Source organism: Hyperolius riggenbachi, chromosome 3 (assembly GCF_040937935.1).
Source record: "Hyperolius riggenbachi isolate aHypRig1 chromosome 3, aHypRig1.pri, whole genome shotgun sequence".
In the NCBI taxonomy this organism is placed as follows: domain Eukaryota; kingdom Metazoa; phylum Chordata; class Amphibia; order Anura; family Hyperoliidae; genus Hyperolius; species Hyperolius riggenbachi.
Genome location: NC_090648.1, coordinates 39,750,457 through 39,765,123, shown reverse-complemented (window position 1 = coordinate 39,765,123; position 14,667 = coordinate 39,750,457). Strand labels below are relative to the sequence as shown.

At 47.8% G+C, this 14,667-nt stretch overlaps 1 protein-coding gene across 2 annotated transcripts in view; it reads right to left on the bottom strand.

The window, feature by feature from the left end:
- LOC137562553 (uncharacterized) overlaps positions 1–14,667 on the bottom strand; it is a 247,734-nt gene that overhangs the window by 196,278 nt on the left and 36,789 nt on the right. The window lies entirely within an intron of this gene.

The following is a 14,667-nucleotide window of genomic DNA, read 5'->3' as shown; positions in this document are numbered from 1 at the left end:
TGAAGTCAGGTAGGACAGTATGGCCAATTAGACATTATCACAGCCAAGACCACTCCCCCCCATCCCAAATCCCATCATTTTCATTCTACATTAGTCAGTGTAGGGTGAGGAGCTGCTGCTGCTGTAGATAGAGAGACAGTAATAGATAGGCTTTTTATTGTGATATTGTGCTGTGTAGCTGCTTCCTATCTGGTACATGTAGTTTACCAGTTATGGACCCCCCAATAGTCGTTTTCAGGACTCTTCTTGACCTCAAAATTCCTTCTGAGGACTACAGTGACATTGACCCTGCTGTAATTATTATTATTTTTTTTTTTGTGGTGTAGTATGTTGTAGCAACACAACACACCCATATTCAGCAAAGTGTTTGGCTATGTCAACTGATCAATCAATAATTTTCTGCATGTGTGATCTGCTTCTGATCAAGGAAGGGATGGATATTGAGATGAGTACTGCACAAAACTGATCTCTTTCTGGATCAGCAGCAGATTTAACATGCTGGGAATTTTAGATTTATCAGTTGATGATGGTGGCTGGATAGTGTTATAGTTAAAGTGGATCCAAGATACATTTTTACTCATTTCATAATTGTGTTCCTTTCATATAGTTTACAGGGCATTCCTCAAGTCAAATACTTTTTTTTTGTTTTAATACTCTAATTCGCTATAAACTAAACAAGCCTCGCCCACAGCTCCTTTTGTGCCTTGGCACTGCAGCAAGGGCTTATGGGAGCTCACTCTGGGCAGGAGGAGGTTACTAGCAAGAGATTTCAGAGGCGGAGGGGAGGAGGGAGGAATAGAGGGGGGTGAATTTACACACAGGCAAGCTGATAGCATCTTCAGTCCTCAGCCTGTGACAATGTAACAAACAGAACATGGCTGCCTCATTGTAACACAGGAATAAATAATCATAAACTGTAGAAGCTGTTTGCAGCTAGATTTGCTGTGTAAACTATCTAAACTTTAGATAAGATATATAGACAAGTTACTTGTTATAGTTAGTTTTTCATCTCGGATCCACAACCAAGGTGACATGTGATATGATGAGTTAGACATGTGTATGTACAGTGCCCAGCACACAAATAATTAGATTGTGTTTTTTTTTGTTTCTCTACCCAAAAGAGTTAAACATTAGGTATGCAAGTGACAGATTTTGCCTGGGTCGGACTGGGTCAGACTATAGCATAACCCTCACTGATAAGTAATTACAGCCATAAAACACTTTCCTGTCAGTAAATGGCTTCTGAGAGCAGGAAAGAGATAAAAAAGGTCAATAATTCATAGATTTGAGCTCTGACATACTTCAATGAAGGTGTCAATGAGCAGAGACAATGAAACAGTAAAACTTAAAAACTAGATTTAAATCTATATATATAATCTATATATATAATAGGCTAAGTGCCTCAACCTTCAAGCAAGAAGAAGAAGTATCGCCCCGCCCCCAGGGCCGGGCCAAGCAAGAAGAAGCTAAACACTGCATTCCAGCAGCTCTGGAGGTGTGTTTAGATATTAAAAAAGGCAACAATGGTTAATTTGCATATATTCAACAGTGATGCACTGGGAGACATCTCAAGCTCACTCCAACCTGAATTATCGCAAATTCTTTCTGTTTTAAGAAAGCAAGCTTTTGTTTTTCTTAGCATTTTAGTAAGGGGGCTTTTAGGACCATTGTAGTCCCTTACACACTCCAATGAGTTCTGGTTCACCATGAGCTTGCTAGTTAATCTGTACCTCTCGGTGTTACAAGCCCTACTCCATAGAGCCAAATTAATCCATGCCATGCACTGATGAGGATCTAACAATCTGAAACAGTCTGTATGCATATTGGATTTTTATGGCTCTGTACAAATTAACAAGCTGACACATCATTGCATTCCAGCGGTACTGGAGGTGTGTTTAGCTTCTAAGGGTACAATGGTTAATTTGCATGTTTCCGCAGTGATTAACTGGGAGACATCTCAAGCTCACTCCAACCTGACTTATTGCAAATATATATATATATATATATATATATATATATATATATATATCCACTGTATATATATAATAGGCTAAGTGCCTCAACCTTCAAGCAAGGAGAAGAAGTATCGCCCTGGGCCGGTCCAAGCAAGAAGAAGAAGTAGTGTCATATCAAACCAAGGGCAAAGAGGGATAATTTGCATATTCAGTTGCAGTGCATTGTGGGTAACCACAAATGTTCACTTATAGCTGAATGATTGCAGATTTGCTTCCGTTTTAAGAAGGAAAATTATACCAAGCTTTGCTTTTTTTTTTTAGTAGGAGGGCTTTTTGGTCTCTTTTATCCTCCTAAACATTCTTAGTAGTTTGGGTCACCCTGAGCTGCTTGGTTACTCTGTTGTAGTGGTCCAAGCCCTATCTCATACAGCCATATCAATCCCTGCCATGTACTGATGAGGACCAAAAGTCTGAAACAGACTGTCTACATGTGGTTTTGATATGATTGTGTAAAACTTAAAGCTATAGACTTGCTTGACTTAAAGAGTAACTGTTAGCCCCCAAATTGAAATTTAAAACACTATTGCAATGTTTTATTTATTATATAAGTGAGCCAAAAAGCCAATGTACAAGTTAAAAATCAATCTAATTTTGTTACTATCTAACCTTTTCCCCCAGCTCCTGACGCAAGCCGCATATCAGATACTGTAGCATGCAGAGCATGCCTATGTCTGGCCGACCCCCCTCTCCCCCCCAGGACCAGGTGCCTATATATTCTCCCCACCGCAGCTGACCGCTCTGACACGGAGAGAGCGGCAGCACTTCCAGAGCAGCACCGCAGAGCAGCCAGCGCCGTGCATCTCTCTCACATGTGACTCGGCGGCGGCTGCTCTGCGGTGCTGCTCTGGAAGTGCTGCCGCTCTCTCCGTGTCAGAGCGGTCAGCTGCGGTGGGGAGAATATATTGGCACCTGGTCCTGGGGGGGAGAGGGGGGTCGGCCAGACATAGGCATGCTCTGCATGCTACAGTATCTGATATGCGGCTTGCGTCAGGAGCTGGGGGAAAAGGTTAGATAGTAACAAAATTAGATTGATTTTTAACTTGTACATTGGCTTTTTGGTAGTGTTGGGCGAACAGTGTTCGCCACTGTTCGGGTTCTGCAGAACATCACCCTGTTCGGGTGATGTTCGCGTTCGGCCGAACACCTGGTGGTGTTCGGCCAAACTGTTCGGGTTCGCCCGAACGGCTCATTGCCTGGCCGAACAGGGCCCCTGTTCGGCACGAACAGGGCCCTGTTCGCCCGAATACTGGCCCCCTATGGGGTCGCAGGCATAAGGGGGGAGCATGCCCCGATCGCGGGGGGGGTCGGAAATTCCCCCCACCCCCTCCGCTAGCGCTCCCCCCTCTGCCCGCTTCCCCATTCAAAAGTTAGGAAGTGAAACTGTACCTGTGCGGCCGGTAGTGGGTGACTGGCAGTGGGCGGCACTATGGAGAGACTGAGGAGGAGGAGGAGTCCGGAGAGTGACGCGTTGAGGGAGGCCGGGCAGTGGGCGGATCAGCAGTAGTACGGTACTACTGCTGATCCGCCCGCTGCCCGGCCTCCCTCAACGCGTCACTCTCCGGACTCCTCCTCCTCCTCAGTCTCTCCATAGTGCCGCCCACTGCCAGTCACCCACTACCGGCCGCACAGGTACAGTTTCACTTCCTAACTTTTGAATGGGGAAGCGGGCAGAGGGGGGAGCGCTAGCGGAGGGGGTGGGGGGAATTTCCGACCCCCCCCGCGATCGGGGCATGCTCCCCCCTTATGCCTGCGACCCCATAGGGCCCCCAAAAGCGGGATGTTCGGAGAGTTCGGGGTTCGGCCCGAACATGCCGAACATTGCGGCCATGTTCGGCGAACTTTCCCGAACCCGAACATCCAGGTGTTCGCCCAACACTACTTTTTGGCTCACTTATATAATAAATAAAACATTGCAATAGTGTTTTAAATTTCAATTTGGGGGCTAACAGTTACTCTTTAAAGAGAGTCTGAAGCGAGAATGAATCTCGCTTCAGACCTCATATATAGCAGGGGCACTTGTGCCCCTGCTAAAACGCCGCTATCCCGCGGCTTAACGGGGGTCCCTGTCCCCCCAAATCCCCTCCGTAGTGCAGGGGAGCACTTCCTGGTTGGGGCAGGGCTAGCCGCCGCAGCCCTGCCCCACGCGCGTCTGTCAGCGCGTATCTCCGCCTCTCCCCCGCCCCTCTCAGTCTTCCTTCACTGAGAGGGGCGGGGGAGAGGCGGCGATGTGCGTCTGATAGACGCGACTGGAGGCAGGGCTGCAGCCGTTAGCCCTGCCTCCAGGAAGACAATTCCCTACGACCAACTTTCCGACCAACTATTGCGGGGGTGGGTTGGGGGTGAAGGGACCCCCGTTTAGCCGCGGGATAGCGGCGTTTTAGCAGGGGCACACGTGCCCCTGCTATATACGAGAGCTGAAGCGAGATTTTGGCCTCGATTCATAAAGCATTCCCGCATGCGGGAATGCTGAAAACGGCACACTTTACCGACCACACAGCAGAATCTTTATTCATAAAGGCTTTTCCCGCATGAAAAGCCGACTTTCGCGAGCAGAGTGATAAATCACCGCCTTGCGCGGTGATTATCATAGCAAAAGTAACAAGTAGTGTTGGGCGAACAGTGTTCGCCACTGTTCGGGTTCTGCAGAACATCACCCTGTTCGGGTGATGTTCGAGTTCGGCCGAACACCTGACGGTGCTCGGCCAAACCGTTCGGCCACATGGCCGAACTAAGAGCGCATGGCCGCTGTGATTGGCCGAACGGGTCACGTGGTTCGGGCCCGAACGCGCTCTGATTGGCCGAACTGTCACGTGGTTCGGGTAAATAAATACCCGAACCACGTCATATCTCCGCCATTTCTCTGTGGGTTTAGCTTTGGGTAGGCAGGCAGGGTAGTTCGCTCTCCAGCCATGCTAGCCAGGGTCCCCCCCAGTCATTGTGTGTCGCTGCTGGGAACAGTAGTACACCGCTCGCTCAGCCACACTATATATAGCATTGTTTACTGCCACTGTGTACCTCGCTCAGCCACGCTATATATAGCATTGTGTTTTCTGACACTCTGTGTACACGGCTTAGCCTGGCTATATAGCATTGTGTGTACTGCCACTGTGCACCTCGCTCAGCCACGCTATATATAGCATTGTGTTTTCTGACACTCTGTGCACACGGCTTAGCCTGACTATATAGCATTGTGTGTACTGCCACTGTGTACCTCGCTCAGCCAGACTATATATAGCATTGTTTACTGGCACTCGGTGTACACGGCTCAGCCTGACTATATAGCATTGTGTGTACTGACACTGTGTACCTCGCTCAGCCACGCTATATATAGCATTGTGTTTACTGACACTCTGTGTACACGGCTCAGCCTGACTATATAGCATTGTGTGTACTGCCACTGTGTACCTCGCTCAGCCACGCTATATATAGCATTGTGTTTACTGACACTCTGTGTACACGGCTCAGCCTGACTATATAGCATTGTGTGTACTGCCACTGTGTACCTCGCTCAGCCACGCTATATATAGCATTGTTTACTGACACTCTGTGTACACGGCTCAGCCTGACTATATAGCATTGTGTGTACTGCCACTGTGTACCTCGCTCAGCCACGCTATATATAGCATTGTTTACTGACACTCTGTGTACACGGCTCAGCCAGACTATATAGCATTGTGTGTACTTCCACTCTGTGTACACCGCTCAGCCAGACTATATAGCATTGTGTGTACAGCCACTGTGTACCTCGCTCAGCCACGCTATATATAGCATTGTTTACTGACACTCTGTGTACACGGCTCAGCCAGACTATATAGCATTGTGTGTACTTCCACTCTGTGTACACCGCTCAGCCAGACTATATAGCATTGTGTGTACTGCCACTGTGTACCTCGCTCAGCCACGCTATATATAGCATTGTTTACTGACACTCTGTGTACACGGCTCAGCCAGACTATATAGCATTGTGTGTACTGCCACTCTGTGTACACGGCTCAGCCAGACTATATATCATTGTGTGTACTGCCACTCTGTGTACACCGCTCAGCCAGACTATATAGCATTGTGTATACTGCCAACCGCTCAGCCAGACTATATAGCATTGTGTATACTGCCACTCTGTGTACACCGCTCAGCCAGACTATATAGCATTGTGTGTACTGCCACTCTGTGTACACCGCTCAGCCAGACTATATAGCATTGTGTGTACTGCCACTCTGTGTACACCGCTCAGCCAGACTATATAGCATTGTGTGTACTGCCACTCTGTGTACACCGCTTAGCCAGACTATATAGCATTGTGTGTACTGCCACTCTGTGTACACCGCTCAGCCAGACTATATAGCATTGTGTGTACTGCCACTCTGTGTACACGGCTCAGCCAGACTATATAGCATTGTGTTTACTTCCACTCTGTGTCTGCTGGGCCTGGGAACAGTAGTACACCGCTCACCCGCCACTGTATAGCATTGTGCTCTGTGTCGCTGCTGGCAATAGTGGTACACCGCTCACCCACCACTGTATAGCATTTCTGTACTGCCACTGTACTGCTGCCAGTCAGCGTGTACTTTAAGGATAAGTGAAATGAGGAAGAAATCCGTTGAAAGAGGGAGGGGCAAGGGAAGAGGTGTTTCCCCTGACGGTTCACGTACAGGCCACAGGGGAGCACCCAAGAAAACCCACTCAATACCGCCCATTTTGTCCAGGACAACCACCCTCACAGATCCAAAAGAACAGGACCAGATAATTACTTGGATGACCTCTCAAGCGTCCAGCAGTGGGTTAAGCAGCACCAGCACATCACGCACGAGGTCCGAGTCCTCAGCCAGTTACAAGGAGCCAGTGGGCACAAAGCTGACACAACCGGCAGCGACACCACGCACACAACTGCCAGATAACCAGTCCGATGAATTACCTCAGGACACAATGGGGTATTCGCAGGAGCTATTCCCAGGCCAACAAACTTCCACCTTTGAAAGGTCAATGGAGGTACAGCCAGAAATGTTGTGCCCGGATTCACAACCATTAACTGTGGCAAATGCACCGGGCACTGAAATACAAGGCGAGTCCGAGGACTTTGTAACCCAAATCCCAGAGCAAGTTGGGCAGGAGGGGTTGCAATTGCAGGAGGTCGGCCGAGAAGCTCTGGAAGACGACGTTGGAGTGAGCTGCGCAGAGGTTGTTCTGGGGAGCTCTACTCCACGGCGGCGGCCCCCCACAATGACATATGACGAGTTTGAGGAGATGGAAGAGGAGGGTATGGACAATGTGGACATAGACCCAGATTTTGTTTGTGAACGAGAACATCGCCGTCGTAGCAGCAGCACAGATGAGTCTGCTGAAGAACCCACTGCTGCACGAGTTCGCCTTGTGCCACAAGGTAGGCGGCGTGCAATTTCAGGCACCACATGCGTGGAAGTTCAAGTGAGAGGCAAAAGAGGCGCAAACAGAAATCGCCAGCAAGGCAGGTGCTCCAAAGTCTGGGCTTTCTTTGAAGGCTGCACTGAGGATGTTACCATGGCGATTTGCAAGGTGTGAAAGACCCGCCTGAGCAGGGGGAAAAGTATTAACAACCTCTCCACCACCAGCATGAGCCGCCACATGCTATCCAAACATCCCACTCTGTGGGCAAACGCGACAGGACAGGGTACCAGCAACACTGCCTCCCTTGGGTTCACCAGTCTCACCACCAGACCCGCCTCAGCAGCAGCAGTAGCCCAGCCATTGCGTGGTTCACAACATTCGCAAACATCAGATGACGCTGACACTGTCACTTTCTGGAGTAGTGCTCTTGAGGTCTCCCAGTGTTCATCAAACACAACAACCAACAGCCCTTCAGTGTGCAGCCCTACGGTTCAGTTGTCTGTGTCAGAGATGTTTGAGCGCAAGAGGAAATTGCCAGCAAATGACCCCCGGGCCGTGGCAGTAACAGCAAGCATAGCCAAGCTTCTGGCCTGCGAAATGCTGCCATATCGACTGGTGGAGACAAACAGCTTCAAGGGCATGATGTCAGTGGCCATCCCACGTTACGTGGTTCCCAGCCGCTACCACTTTGCGCGCTCTGCAGTGCCTGAGTTGCATGAGCACGTGGTCAGCAAAATAACCCGAAGCTTGAAGAATGCCGTTGCCTGCAAGGTTCACCTCACCACTGACACCTGGACGAGTGCGTTCGGCCAGGGTCGATACATCTCCCTTACCGCACACTGGGTGAACCTTGTGGAGCCTGGCAGCGATTCCTCACCTGCTACGGCGCGGGTGTTGCCCACGCCGCAAACAGCTGCACCGCCGTCCCTCCCACTGGATAACAGCAGCACCTACCTCTCTGACTCCTTCTCCTCCAACGCATCTCAAAGCTGTACCTCATCCGGAAACGCTAACCCAGCAACAGCAGCAGTAGGATCATGGAAGCAGTGCAGCACAGCTGTTGGCATGCGTCAGCAAGCGTTGCTGAAGCTGATCTGCCTTGGGGATAAGCAGCACACAGGGGAGGAAATTTGGAGGGGAATAAAGGAACAGACGGATTTGTGGCTGACACCGCTGGACCTGAAACCGGGCATGGTTGTGTGTGATAATGGGAGTAATCTCATTCGCGCTTTAAGGTTGGCTAAGCTGACACACATCCCTTGCCTGGCGCACGTGATGAACCTAGTAGTTCAGCGGTTCCTGAGGACGTACCCAGGCGTGCCCGATCTTCTGTTGAAGGTGCGTCGAGTGGCCAAACATTGTAGAAATTCCAGTACTGCTTCGGGGGCACTCGCCAAGATGCAGGAGCGCTTCAATCTCCCCCACTATCGCTTGCTGTGTGATGTCCCTAAGCGCTGGAATTCTACGCTGCACATGCTAGCCCGCTTTTGCGAGCAGAAGAGTGCAGTGGTCCAGTACATGACGGCGCAGTACCGAAGCGCATCCCGACAGCTGCCAAGCTTCTGTGGATCTGATTGGGCCAACATGTTGGACCTCTGCCAAGTCCTCCAAAATTTTGAGCAATCCACGTTGCTTGTGAGCAGTGACAACTCTTCAGTCAGCATTACCATACCACTGCTGTGTTTACTGAAGAGGTCAATGTTGAAAATCAAGGAAACAGCTGTCATGATGCAACTGGGGGAATCTGAAGGAGAAAACGATCAGCGTGATGGTACCAACATCAGGCCATCCGCCTCAGGAAACGCTGGCCCCAGCAGCTATGACGAAGAAGAGGAGGAGGAACAGCTGGAGTTGGAGCAGGAATTTCCTGCCACCACTGACGAGGGCCAGAGCGGTGCACGTTGGACTTCCACAATTCAGCGCGAATGGTCAGCAGAAGCAGACCAGGAGGAAGGTGACGACTATGATGCATCACAACAACTATCACAACGCTCACAAGAGGATGATGAGGATTCTGGTAGGACTCTGGCACACATGGCTCAATTCATGCTAGACTGCATTGAACGCGACCCACGCATTGTGCGCATTCTGGACAACACCAATTACTGGGTTTATACCCTTCTGGATCCACGGTACAAACACAATGTTCCAAAACTGCTTGAAGAAAGAGTCAGACAGGTCAAAATGGAAGAATACCAGCAGGCCCTTGTGGAGACTTTAGAGAGGAGATTGACATCCTCCCCCTGCTCTAGCCAGTTGTACGCCGACAGACTGACTTCCGCAAACCCAGGACGACCAGGAGGGCAGCAAACAACGCAAGCCGCAGCTAGTGCCCAAAAGGGAATGGTATCGGCAGTGTCCTTGGAGTGGGAAAATTTTCTGACACCCATGCAGCAGCAGCCCACTGAACAGCAAGCGTGCAGATCCACCTCCAACACCGATCGCCTGGAGAAGATGGTCAAGGACTACATGTCAGATGGCGTAGCTGTGTCGAACAATCCATCTGCACCCTTCAACTATTGGGTATCGAAGCTAGACACCTGGCACGAACTGGCAATGTTCGCAATAGAGGTGCTGGCTTGCCCGGCAGCCAGCGTTATGTCGGAACGCTGTTTCAGTGCTGCCGGAGGCATCGTCACAGATCGGCGTATCCGCCTCTCCACAGAAAATGCAGACCGTCTGACTCAAATTAAAATGAATCAATCCTGGATTGGAAACGACTACGCAACACTCCAGGACCCCAACCAAGTAACATGACCAATGAACATCTGGGATGGTTTAGCGTTTCCGGTCCCTGTTTATTGAACCTCTCATCTTTATTACATTTATGACTGCATGGCGGCAAAAAGCATTGCTGCTATATCCGCACGCTTTTTGTCCTCATGCAAGGCCGGTGTTGTTGTGTCTCAAAAAGCATGGCCTTCTCCTCCTGCGCCTGCTCCTGTTCCATCACGTGTGCTGCTGCTGCTGCGTTAGCGTTGCTGGTCCCTGTTTATGGAACCTCTTATCTTTATTACATTTATGACTGCATGCATGGCGGTAAAAAGCATGCTATCCACACGCTTTTTGTCCTCATGCAAGGCCTGGGTTGTTGTGTCTCACAAAGCGTGGCCTTCTCCTCCTGCGCCTCCTCCTGTTCCATCACGTCTGCTGCTGCTGGGTTAGCGTTGCCGCATGATCCCTGTTTATTGAACCTCTTATCTTTATTACATTTATGACTGCATGGCGGTACAAAGCATGCTATCTGCACGCTTCTTGTCCTCATGCAAGGCCTGGGTTGTTGTGTCTCACAAAGCGTGGCCTTCTCCTCCTGCGCCTCCTCCTGTTCCATCACGTGTGCTGCTGCTGGTGCTGGGTTAGCGTTACCGGTCCCTTTTCCTGGAACCTCTTCTCTGTATTACACTTATGACTGCATGGCGACAAAAAGCATGTTACCTGTGCAAAGAAACATGACATTCTCCACATTTAAAAGACAGTTTTTCCTTTGAAACTTTACAATCAATTTTCTCAAAAACTATAAGCTCTTTTTCAAATATTTTTTTCCCCTTGTACCCACTCCCAAGGTGCACATACCCTGCTAATTTGGGGTATGTAGCATGTAAGGAAGCTTTACAAAGCACGAAAGTTCGGGTCCCCATTGACTTCCATTATGTTCGGAGTTCGGCGCGAACACCCGAACATCGCGGCGATGTTCGGCGAACGTTCACGAACCCGAACATCTAGGTGTTCACCCAACACTAGTAACAAGTAGTCAATTCATAAAGATTAGAGGTAGCGGTATGCGGACGGGTATTACCGCTACCTCTGATGTAGCGAGAAGCGTGCGAAATACAGTGCAGTGAATGGGACAGACCTCCCAAGCAGCTGCAGAGAGAACACCGCACGGAGGGATTCCGCCTGCTTCTCCTGTTTCCGCATGTCTCCCGACAGCCTAACGCCTGCCTACAGCAGAATATCTCCGCACGCCTGTCACAACTAGCAACATTTTTATGAATTACCACCCTGAAGGCGGAAATACCGACGGCGGTGTTTCCCCGCTCGACTTTACCTTCCCGACAGCACTTTTATGAATCGAGGCCTTTGTCTCGCTTCAGTGTCTCTTTAACAAGGGTGAAAAGGAATAATTTGCATATTAAGTACCGATGCATTGTGGGTAATCACAAATGTTCACTTATAGCTGAATTATTGCAGATTTTTTTCTGTTTTAAGAAGGCACATTACACCAAGCTTTGATTTTTTAGTAGGAGGTCTTTTTGGTCCCTTTTATCCCCCTATACATTCCGAGTGGTATGGGTCACCCTGAGCTGCTTGGCTACTCTGTTGTACTGGTCCAAGCCCTATCTCATACAACTGTATCAATCCTTGCCATGTACTGATGAAGACCAAAAGTCTGAAACAGGCTGTCTATATGTGGGTTTGATATGGCTGTGTAAAATTTAAAGCTATAAGCTTGCTATACAGCGGTGGTTCTGGATGCTTGCTTGGCTTACTAAGGGTGAAAAGGAATTATTTGCATATTTAGTAGCAGTGCATTGTGGGTGACCACAAATGTTCACTTATAGCTGAATTTTTGCATATTTCCTTCTGTTTTAGGAAGGCAAATTACACCAAGCTTTGCTTTTTTTAGTAGGTCTTTTTGGTCCCTTTTATCCCCCTATACATTCCGAGTTGTTTGGGTCACCCTGAGCAGCTTGGTTACTCTGTTGTACTGGTCCAAGCCCTATCTCATACATCCGTATCAAGCCCTGCCATGTACTGATGAGAACCAAAAGTCTGAAACAGGCTGTCTACATGTTGGTTTGATATGACTGTGTAAAATTTAAAGCTATATGCTTGCTATACACTAGCAGCTCTAGATGCTTGCGTGGCTTACCAAGGGGGGGGGGGGGGTAATTTGCACATTTAGTAGCAGTGCATTGTGGGTAACCACAAATGTTCACTTATAGCTGAATTATTGCAGATTTCCTTCTGTTTTAAAAAGGCAAATTACACCAATACAGTGTGCGGCATTGCAGGAAGTGACGACAGTGGAACGCATGATGGAACATGGAAGAAGTGAGTCATCCCCTCCCGCTGCCTCTTACTAATAGTGGCGGCTGCTACTGTGCTTAAAGAGACACTGAAGCGAAAAAAATATATGATATAATGAATTGGTTGTGTACTATGAATAATTACTAGAAGATTAGCAGCAAAGAAAATATTCTCATATTTTTATTTTCAAGTATATAGTGTTTTTTCTAACATTGCATCATTCTCTAATATGTGCAGATTACACAACACTCAGCATTCAAAATGATTCTTTCAGAGCAGTCTGTGAACTAATGAACTCTCCTCTGCCAGAGGAAAAGTAAATAGTTAACTAACAGTTGAGATAATAAAAGTCACAAAACAGCCCTCTCCACGACTTTTGAAAGTCGTAGAGATAATGGCTTTTTTTGTATAGAGATAACAACTGGAGTTTCTTAACTCTTCCTGTACTGGAAACAATTAGACTGATGTATCTGATCTTAATGTTTTATTTCTTAGCTGTACTACACATATAAATCATAATATCATAGTTTTTTTTTTCGCTTCAGTGTCTCTTTAAGCAGGAGGAGGCGCGCACATGGGGGACCCAGGTGAGGCGAGGGGGGAGTGCACATGGGGGACCCAGGTGAGGGGGGGGGGGGTTCCTGCTTAGCTTAAGCTGGAGGTAGAGCACACATGGGGGACCCGGTTGAGGGGGGGTCCAACCCCCCTCCCCGCCGCTGTGCCCAATACCCCCTTCCTGCCCTCAACCCTCTTATGCGGCGTTTGCAACGCCGCGGGTTGGCTAGTATAAAATAAAACTGTGGGATATCTACAAAAGACGTTTTAGGAGAAGGAGGATAGATACAATTGTTTTTCTCATCAGATTATTTTCACCTAGGATGTCCTTTAAAGGCTTTGCCTCTGACCTAGGCAACCAGGGTTCAAACCTAGGCTCTTCCTGTTCAGTAAGCCAGCACCTATTCAGTAAGGAGTCCTTGAGCAAGTCTCCATAACACTGCTACTGCCTACAGAGCGCACCCCTAGTGGCTGCCGCTCAAGTGCTTTGCATCTCCTGGGAGAAAAGCGCAATATAAATGTTGTTTGTCTTGTCTTGATCTGAGGTGAAAATTGCATGGTGTTTATAAGCCTATTGCAGTATAGACACCATGCAGTGTTCCTGTTAGATCGATAGAAAATTTCCAGCATGTCTGATCTGCTTCAAAATGAGAAAGGGGTTGATTTTGAGATCAGTAGTGCACAGAATCAATCTTTTTTTATTGGAAGCAGATTGGACATGCCAGAGTTTATCGATTGATCTGATGGGGAACTTGCATGGTGTGCATATAGCATAAAGCCTAACATTTCAGATCAATCTTTCAAATAGTCTTAGCCCTATGACATCAGATTGATCTATCAATAATTTACAGCATGTGTGATCTGCTTCTAATGCAGAAAGATCAATTTTCTTTTATAAACTAAAACTAGAATATATATATATATATATATACACTGTATATATACAGGATCTTCTCAAAAAAATTAGCATATTATGATAAAGTTCATTATTTTCTGTAATGTACTGATAAACATTAGACTTTCATATATTTTAGATTTAAATACACACAACTGAAGTGGTTCAAGCCTTTTATTGTTTTAATATTGATGATTTTGGCATACAGCTCATGAAAACCCAAAATTCCTATCTCAAAAAATTAGCATATTGCATCCGACCAATAAAAGAAAAGTGTTTTTAAAACAAAAAAGTCAACCTTCAAATAATTATGTTCAGTTATGCACTCAATACTTGGTCGGGAATCCTTTTGCAGAAATGGCTGCTTCAATGCGGCGTGGCATGGAGGCAATCAGCCTGTGGCACTGCTCAGGTGTTATGGAGGCCCAGGATGCTTCGATAGCGGCCTTAAGCTCATCCAGAGTGTTGGGTCTTGCGTCTCTCAACTTTCTCTTCACAATATCCCACAGATTCTCTATGGGGTTCAGGTCAGGAGAGTTGGCAGGCCAATTGAGCACAGTAATACCCTGGTCAGTAAACCATTTACCAGTGGTTTTGGCACTGTGAGCAGGTGCCAGGTCATGCTGAAAAATGAAATCTTCATCTCCATAAAGCTTTTCAGCAGATGGAAGCATGAACCCACTTTTGAACCAGAAAAAGCAGCAGAAGTGCCTGACCTGGGCTACAGAGAAGCAGCACTGGACTGTTGCTCAGTGGTCCAAAGTACTTTTTCGGATAAAAGCAACTTTTACATGTCATTCGGAAATCAAG